The sequence below is a fragment of the Parambassis ranga genome, chromosome 24 (assembly GCF_900634625.1).
Source record: "Parambassis ranga chromosome 24, fParRan2.1, whole genome shotgun sequence".
Taxonomy (NCBI): domain Eukaryota; kingdom Metazoa; phylum Chordata; class Actinopteri; family Ambassidae; genus Parambassis; species Parambassis ranga.
The window spans coordinates 356841-366809 of NC_041043.1; positions in this window are offsets into that span (position 1 = coordinate 356841).

Consider the following 9969-nt stretch of genomic DNA (forward strand, 5'->3'; position numbering starts at 1 on the left):
CAGAGCGAGACGACGCTCCACTGACTAATCTAACGTTTACATTTTTGTGTTTTTGTGATATATTTCGGTCCGCTGAACATCTGCGGGGCTGTGAGCTGTCAGGACCCGCCACTCCCCTAGTCGGCGCGGCTCCTGGTGCGTTTTGGCTGGCTGTGCACGCTGTGGCGCACCGATATGGCAGGCGGCTGCGTACTACGAGACACGACGTCAGTATAACAGTTTGCCTGGAAGCATGAAAAGGAGGGGGTGGCAAACATAGCACAGATCAACTGTTAACCAGATAAAGACTGTTATTTCGTAAAATAATTTGTGAAATACTTTGTGTGTGTTTTAACTCGTAGATGAAGTCAAATGAGACCTACGTTAATCGTGACATTTTATGTTACCTTTAAACCAGGTGTGTCACTAAAAAGAGCCCCCGTCCTCCTGTGTCTTGAAGTGATGCAACTCTTCATAATAGTCACCTATGTCACTATAGGTTCAATAAATAACCGCCTGTTCCAAATGTCACTGACATTTTTACACATTTTGATCACAGGATACCACCCTTCCCCCTATTTCTTGTCACTTGCTCTCCCTCTCTTTTACCTCCCACTCTGACCAGGTGATTAATAGAAAGCACCTCCCTTACCTACCCAATCACGGCTTAGCAAAAAGTAAAAGTTCATTTCTCCTCCAGCTGCCTTTCAGATCGATTCTGGCAACCCTCCTCCCCCCCAGGTACAGCCAGAGTCATGCCAGTTCATGCCCTCCTCTCTCCAGCCTTCTCCTCCACTACCAGGTCTAGACCTAGGTGGATCTGATTTTAGGACCTCTCCACCTGCTCTTTCCCCATTTTTGTATTTGCGTCGAGGTCTAAAACGCCACCGCACATTCCAATTCTTCTCACAATAAATGTATTTGTAACCTAAAGAGCAGAGACGGGTCAGTGTTCTGATAGCAGTTTACTATCACTCCAGTTAAGACTTATTCTCTGGACTGAAGCAGCATCTTATCATCACAATATATATTATGTATTACATACTGCAACATTCAATTGTTGTTCAAGGAAAATAAAAGTCTTTTGTTATTCAGTTCAAATAAAAAAAAAAATAACTCAAAGTTCTCAATGGAGACTCAGTGCTGATCAGCTATAAAAAAAAAATAAAGAAATGCAGAGCTCTCCTGCATGAGTGGGGAAAAAAATAAAATAGGTGCCTGTAGTTTCCCAGACGTAGATGGTGCTCAGGTGACGTCCTCTCTCTCTCTCAGCAGCAGCTCAAAGTGGCGATGACAGCAACAGCAATAATGGCGACGCGATGAGACGGCGACAGCGGGAGAAGAGCAGCAATGGCGGCGGAGTAGCATCAACCAGTACACATAACCACACAATGCTCACCAATGTTCACCTAGCAGGGAAAACAATAATACATCAGGCGAGGCAGAGCGACACGTGTGCCGTGGACCTCCATGTTCAACCAGCGCTAACTGAGCAGTTAACTCCCTGTAACAGTATTCTAACACACAGTAATGACCTTAGCCTAGCATAGCGGCTATCACACAGCTAACTTTAACCACTGCCATTAACAAACATTTGCAAACTTTGTCTTACTGCTAACCTAGCATAAATGACATAAAACATCCATATCAAATCAAAAAAAACTGGGGTCTTTTACCAATGCTCACCTAGCAGGGAAAACAATAATACATCAGGCGAGGCAGAGCGACACGTGTGCCGTGGACCTCCATGTTCAACCAGCGCTAACTGAGCTGAACTCCCCACCCACCATACCAATGAGTTAAGCATTGGCCATCTTAATGGGGTCACAGCACCATAATGCTTGATGGGCATCATTATGAAGTGCTAATACAAATATACCTGACGTATAATTAACCACAAAAGAAAAAGAAGAAAATATACATAAATAAAATTGGGGCTGCAATTTACACCCGGGTTACATCCTCCCCCACTTGACGTCCCCGTCACTAACTCCAGCAAAAGACTGCATTAAACCTGCAATCTGCTCCTGCAAAGACATCAGGAAATCATAAAGCAGACCATGCTGTGCAGGCAACCCATGATGTTTACAATGTGCTTTGTAGCCAACCTCAAAATCACTAAGATAACTCCACGAGACTCGCTTCCTCACTGGCCTCTCATGCTTCTGAACAGCTTCCACAGCTGCTTCAATGTCTGGCAAATCTGACCGATCACAGATGAACTCACGAGCTTCAGGATTCAGGGGAATTTGCACAGAAATGATTCCATCATCATCTGCCTGGAACTGTGAACTTTCCCACTGGGCTTCCCCATCCTCACTCAGTTCCTTAGCTTCCTCAACAGCTCCTCCCTCATTGCTACAATCTGCCAGGGTGGCATCAGAGCAAACAATCTGAGCAGGAGCAATATCCTCCCCACCTGCCACCTCCAAACTCACTGGCAAGAAGCCACAGGGAAGCAGCAGGTCACGATGCAGGACCCGCTCTGCCCTCTCCATCCTCAGGACCGACTACATAAACAGGGATACTCTCATCAGGCTGTTTAAGCACCACATACACAGTAGATTCCCACTTATCAGAGATTTTGTGCTTCTTTCTGAGACTGAGATTTCTCACAAGGACTCTGTCTCCCACTTCCAAAGGTAAGGCTGACACCTTTGCATCCCAGCATCTCTTATTTATCATCTGCCTTTTTGTAGCATTTTTAGAAGCTAGCTCATAAGCTTGTCTGAGCCTTTTCTTTAAATCTCGCACATACTGACAGTGTGTTTTGGGATTGTGGCCCTGGGGACTGATGCCAAAACAAAGGTCAATGGGGAGATGAGGCTCTCTACCAAACATGAGAAGAAAAGGTGCCTCTCCTGTCACATCATTTTTCGTACAGTTGTATGCATGCACGAGAGGCCTCACATACTTTCTCCACTCCTCCTTCTTCTTCTCCTCCAATGTGCTTAGAAGATCAAGAAGAGTTCTATTAAATCTTTCCACGGGATTTCCCCTCGGATGATAAGGGGTCGTACACGACTTGGAAATCCCTGCATGTTTACACAGCTCTGCAACCATTTCAGACTCAAAACAAGCTCCTTGATCACTATGCAACCTGCGTGGAAAGCCGTAATGACTAATAAAGTTCTCCCACAACACTGCCGCAACTGTCTTAGCTGTCTGGTCCTTTGTTGGGTAAGCCTGTGTATATTTTGTGTAGTGATCAGTTATGACAAGAATATTCCTAGTATCTCTTGAATCTGGTTCCAGTGTAAGAAAATCTACACAAACTAATTCAAGGGGACCACTGACCTTGATGTTGACTAGTTTTGATGCTCTTTGTGACCTGGATTTCCTCCGCACACATCTTTCACAGCTCTTACACTTTTCCTCAATGTAGTTGGCCATTTTCGGCCAGTAAAATCTGGCTCTAGCTAGCTCTAAAGTCCTCTCAATGCCCATGTGCCCAGTCTCATCATGCACACCCTGGAATGCTCTCTCCCTGTGACTTTTGGGCAGAACTAGTTGATGGAAAACTTCACCTCTCTGGTTAAAAACCCTGCGGTGCAGCACACCCTCTAACAAAATCAGTTTGGATTTTTCACGCAAAAATAGAGTGACTTCTGGCTCAACAAATCCTTTGTCAGATCGAGCTTCAAGAATACTTATAACCTTAGCTAGAGTTGAATCCTCCCTCTGCAACCAATGCCAGTCCCTCATTGACATTTCAGGCAAAGCTGAATGGCCTGGAATTGGGACTGGATCTTCAAGATCATCAGGAACAGCACTAGCATCACATAACAATGTTTCTACAGCAGATATCATGCTGTCTGTTTCCTGCTCATTTGCTCCCTCTGCATTGACACCATGTAACATACACACCATGCTCACAGTCTCCCGCTCCAAAACCTCAAACTGCTCATCTGATGGATTAGTACGACCTAACATGGCAGCAATCCTTTGATCAATATCCCGTGACTCCTCGTCATCATGACCATGATCATGCGGTCTCCTGGAAAGCCCGTCTGCATCAGCATTTTGCTGACCGGATTTGTAATAGATATCAAAGTTATACAATGACAAGGCAGCAAGCCACCTGTGACTCGCGGCATACAGTTTAGCACTTGTCAACACATATGTCAATGGATTATTGTCAGTCAGCACCTTGAAAGTAGCTCCATATAAATAATCATGAAACTTTTCGCTTATTGCCCATTTAAGGGCGAGGAACTCTAACTTATGCACAGGGTAGTGCTTTTCACTTTTCGACAGGCCTCTACTAGCATAAGCTACCACTTGAGTTTGACCATCCTGTACTTGGTAAAGCGCAGCCCCTAACCCTGTCAGGCTAGCATCAGTGTGTAGCACATATGGTAGTTGCCAGTTTGCAAATGCAAGTACAGGTGTCGAAGTCAGTTTTTCAATAATAAGATCAAATGCTGCTTGACAGGTGGGAGTCCACTCTTCTCCTAGTTGGTTTGACTGTTTTCCGCAATACGTTTGAGGACCCTCATGAGCCTCTCCTCATGCTCCTCCAGAGAACCAGAGAATATTATGAGGTCATCAAGAAATGCTACGACCTCTTCAAGGTTGATGCCTTCCATTACTTTCTCCATGGTTCTCTGGAAAGTTGCAGGAGAATTTGTCAAACCCTGAGGCATCCTGCGAAACTGCCATGTTCCAAAAGGGGTTGTGAATGCAGTCTTTGGCCAATCACAGGGCTCAACCTCCAGCTGATAATACCCACTCTTAAGATCAAGAACCGTGAACCACTTTGAACCTGACAGCAATGTAAAAGTCTCCTCTATACGAGGCAAAGGATAGGCATCTTTCCTAGTCAAATTGTTTAGCCTGCGATAATCTACCACCATTCTCAACTCCCCATTTTTCTTTCTGACCAGAACAATTGGGGAGGCATAGGGGCTATGTGATTCCTCTATAATGCCTGCGGCCATCAAATATTGAAGATGCTTTTTCAGGTCATTAAAATCTGCCGGTGACACACGCCTTGTTCTCTCTTTGAATGGGACATGTGCTTCTAGCTCTATGCGGTGGCTGACTCCTGCAACACTGCCAACATCTAGATCATGTCTGGAAAAAGCACTGCACACTTCTCTGGAAATTCTGGCCCGTAAATGCTCCTTTAACTGTGGAGAAATAGGGCTGTCACCAAAATCAAGATCGATGGTGTCCCCAGTGGGACTTGACTTGTCATTATGAGTCACCGAAAGTGAATGTGTCTGGGTTAGAGCAACATCTGGAGGGCTGTTCAGATCAGAGGGAGAAACCGGCACGGCCCAGTCAATAGGGGTGCATTCAGCAATAACTGTTTTTGGATACAGGGTGATGTCACGTTTGGAAACATTTTTGATAGCCAGTTTGAACGTACTGGTAGTTGCGGATTTCACATCCACCACCTGATCATACACAATCAAACCACCTGGAGTGGGCGCCTCTTCTGATCCCCCCACTAGTGCTTGAAATTCAACACCAGCAGCTTTAGTGTGACAGATTCCTTTTACACTGTGCATCTCACCTTGCTTCAAACGTACAGGCACTTTGCTGCTAAGGGTTACACGCAGCACTTTGACATCTTTTGTTCACGTGTCCTGAATAGACAAACTTTCCAAAAACTTTGCCCCCCCTCTTCGTAGGCAGTCCTGCATCATTGGACGCAAAACATTTGTGCCAACAAGAACAGAATATTTGTCATTGTATGACTGATCAGGACTCACTAAAGCCAGGATAGAAAAACTCTGGTCAGTGCCACAAGCATCTTTAGGAAACTCAGTATCCACTTCAATATAGCCCAGGTATGGAACCTTCTGCCCTGCTGCACCTTCAATGTCCAATGCCAACCTAATGGAGAATAACTCCCTGTGCGACAGATGCTTATAATAGAAAGATTGAGGTATGATTGTCACTTGCGACCCTGAATCAATCATGCCATTGCATTCAACTCCATCTAACCAAACTGTACTCTCACTAGGCTCCCCAATCAATTCAACTGGAATCTGAGTAGCAGCAGAGGCATTCAAGGGCTCATAGATACACCGGTGCGGGATATGGGAACAGGTTTTGCCATGAGCTCCTGCTTGTCCCATAGCAGGAGCTCCTATCTGTTTAAAGACATGTCTGACTGAGAAGTTGCATGTTGCTGACGGACCAAATGCTGACCTAGTCTGGTGCTGTGTCTCACAAGTTTCTTTTGCACTAAGACTGCATTAGTCTGGTTAACACATTGTGGCAGCAAATGAGAGTCTTCCCCACAGTTATAACAAAACTTTCCTATTTTTATGCGAGTCTCTGCCCTATCAGGCCAGACTGTTGATGTGGAGGTGGTTTTAGCCCTCTGTGCAAACTTTCTCTCTGATTTGTCATTTCTAGGGGGGTGAACATTTGAGGAGGTGGTACTTCTCTTGAGCTCAGCCTCCAGTTGCCTGATTCTCTCCTCCAATTGCTCCCTAGTATGATCACCAAGCATTGTAGAATCTTCATGTTCTGAAAGCTTAGGCACTTCTGCAGCTAACAGAGTTTTACTCTGAACTTTGATTGAGCTACCTGCCACTAGTCGCTTTCTTCTACTCTCCTTTAATTGACTTTCCTTCTCATGAGTTCTGATTTGGAACAACAGCTCTGAAAAAGTGGGACTCTTCATGGAAGGGCTAAGCGCGTCTTTTAAACGCAATGCAACTATTAATGCATCATCCCAGCAACCCCTCAGAAACTGCTTTAATAACTGAGAATCAGCATCTGACTTTGTCATGCCCTTACTTTCAACCACTTCCTGTAACAGGGTCTGAAGATGGCAAAGATAATCTGATGCACTCTCACCACTATTCTGATGAGTTTCCAAAAACTGGATGTATAGCTCCTCACCATCTGTTACATTCCCATATGCCTTATCTAACTCCTGGAGGTAGTCACCTGGGCATGCTTGACTGCCGATGGAAAGGGCCACATTCAAAGCAGGGGTAAGTAAACTTTCTAGTAGCAAACGGCGCCGCTGTCCCTCTATCAAGGCTGTGTCATTCAACACTTGCTTAGCACGAATCCGCCATGTATTATAGTCCACCTCTGTAGAAGGCTTCACAATGTGTTCCACTATAACTTTTTGGACATCTGCTGGCAGGGGATCAACACACACACTATCAACTGGTGTGGGACTGCCTGAATAATGAACAGTGCTAGTGGTCGGCAGTTTGGGTTTAACAGAAGGTAGCGGCTCTGGTCTAAATGCTGGCGTTGAGGTCACTGGACCTTCACCACTCTCACCTTTACCACATATGCGATGCACTGCTGCGTGATTCAGAGTAATAGGGCTGACATTGTACACTGATGCCAACTCATTCACCTGCTCTCTAAAAGTCACTGTCATGTCCTCAATGACACGTGCAAGGGGCACCACATCTTTAGGGAGGTCAGAGTTGCATTCAGAAGGGCGGTACTTATCTACCTGAATAACCTCACAATGTGCACCAGCCACAACATGCTCATTTTCTAAAAGCATGGGAGTTAGGTCCTCACTAAACTGGCACAGGATAGTGTTGGGAAGGCCATCAATCTGCTGGACTTTAACCACATCATCAAATGATGCAAAGGCCTGTTTCACCTCACTTCGTTTAACTGTAGCCGGTACCCCCTTTAAGATGACAGAATACTCTGGATCAAAACCATACATCTCACAAAGTTCCATTTTGTCTACTCAAATAGATAAACCAAAACAATATATTGAGATGAAGTAGATGCACTTCAAGTCCCTGTTCGGGCGCCAAATTTCTTCTCTACTCTAGTTGTAACCCAATGAGCAGAGACGGGTCAGTGTTCTGATAGCAGTTTACTATCACTCCAGTTAAGACTTATTCTCTGGACTGAAGCAGCATCTTATCATCACAATATATATTATGTATTACATACTGCAACATTCAATTGTTCAAGGAAAATAAAAGTCTTTTGTTATTCAGTTCAAATAAAAAAAAAAAATAACTCAAAGTTCTCAATGGAGACTCAGTACTGATCAGCTATAAAAAAAAATAAAGAAATGCAGAGCTCTCCTGCATGAGCGGGAAAAAAATAAAATAGGTGCCTGTAGTTTCCCAGACGTCCAGTAGATGGTGCTCAGGTGACGTCCTCTCTCTCTCTCAGCAGCAGCTCAAAGTGGCGATGACAGCAACAGCAATAATGGCGACGCGATGAGACGGCGACAGCGGGAGAAGAGCAGCAATGGCGGCGGAGTAGCATCAACCAGTACACATAACCACACAATGCTCACCAATGCTCACCTAGCAGGGAAAACAATAATACATCAGGCGAGGCAGAGCGACACGTGTGCCGTGGACCTCCATGTTCAACCAGCGCTAACTGAGCTGAACTCCCCGCCCACCATACCAATGAGTTAAGCATTGGCCATCTTAATGGGGTCACAGCACCATAATGCTTGATGGGCATCATTATGAAGTGCTAATACAAATATAATACATATACCTGACGTATAATTAACCACAAAAGAAAAAGAAGAAAATATACATAAATAAAATTGGGGCTGCAATTTACACCCGGGTTACATATTCTCATCCAGTCACCGGAGTCTCTGGTCTTCCCCACCAAACAGAACTGATGAAGCTGCTTGGAGAAGCAAGAAAACTACAAGTCTAGGTGCCTTGCTTCAACCTTTTGAACTGTTCTGATGTTAACACATACTTACATACCATAAAAGCCCTCCTCACTGATGGTGCAATATTCAGCTATTCACAAGGTGTACCTACACTGTAAAATGTAGTAAGTTGACAATACTTAAAAAAAATATGAGGAAAATGATGCCTCAGTCCCTGAGTGAAAGTGGTTGAGGGAGCAGTGAAAAAACTATTTTTGTTTTAGCAGCTGTCTTCTGATCGAACCCGGCAACCCTCCTCCACCCCAAGCACCACCAGATCCACACCAGTAAGGCCTCCTATCTCCTGCCCTCCAGCTCTCCACCACCACCAGGTCTAGACCCCGGGGGGATCTTCTGATACAGCGGCCTCTCCTCTTGCGTTTTCCCCCCTTTCCGGATGTGGTCTTCACGATGGGGTCTAGGACGCCAATGCACATTCAAACTTTGTATTTAATAAATCTTTCTCATTCAGTTCGCTGAGTCTCTCATGATTGAAATGGTTTGAGCATGAGTTGACAATGCAAATGTCAAATTTATTTTGAGTGTGTGTGTTATAATGAGTGTGCTGCACTTGCACAGTAAATACAAAGACAATTGCAGCACAACCTTAAGGTAAGAGTGTCAGGGCCACAAGCAAGAGGACTCAAGTGCAGGACGAATAACGGGTAAGTTTAATGACAATCCAAGTCGGTACACAAGTAAGCAGTAAACGAGCAGAGATATCCGGCTATTGACAGTCAAAAGTCCGAGCCAAAGTTCAAAACACAATCAGTCCACCAGGGCGAAGGTACAGACAAGGGGAAGGCAGGTAATCCAAACGGGGCGAAGGTATGTCAAACACTAGAGCTGGGTGAGAAAAATGCTGGAACGCTGAGAATAATCACAAGACGATCTGGCAAAGTGGCAGTGTGATGCGGCCATTCAAATAGGCCGGCATTTCCGGGGAGCCAAGGGAAAAAGGGGCGTGCCTAACCCCTGCTGGCGGGAGTCTGATGGGTGGCCGGAAGTTCCAGGTCCCAGGCGGTGGCACGCCGCCATGTTTGTAATCCCACCAGTGGCTAGTGGATCTAGACTCCTGACAAAGAGAGTATCAAACATACAATATACGCATACTTTACAAAAATAAATAAATAAATAAAATAAAGACATACAGTATTTACAGTGTTTTTAGAGCCAGCCCATTAAAAACCTGAAAAACAAGTCATTCTTAAATTCTATCCTAAAGCCAGAGGAGCCAGATGAGACAATAAGTATGATGGTACTATGCAAGCTGAGTCACAGGACTGAGTGGATCAGATGTTTCCCTAACCAATTTTAAGTTTATCCTTCATCTGTCATGATTTGGTTATTTG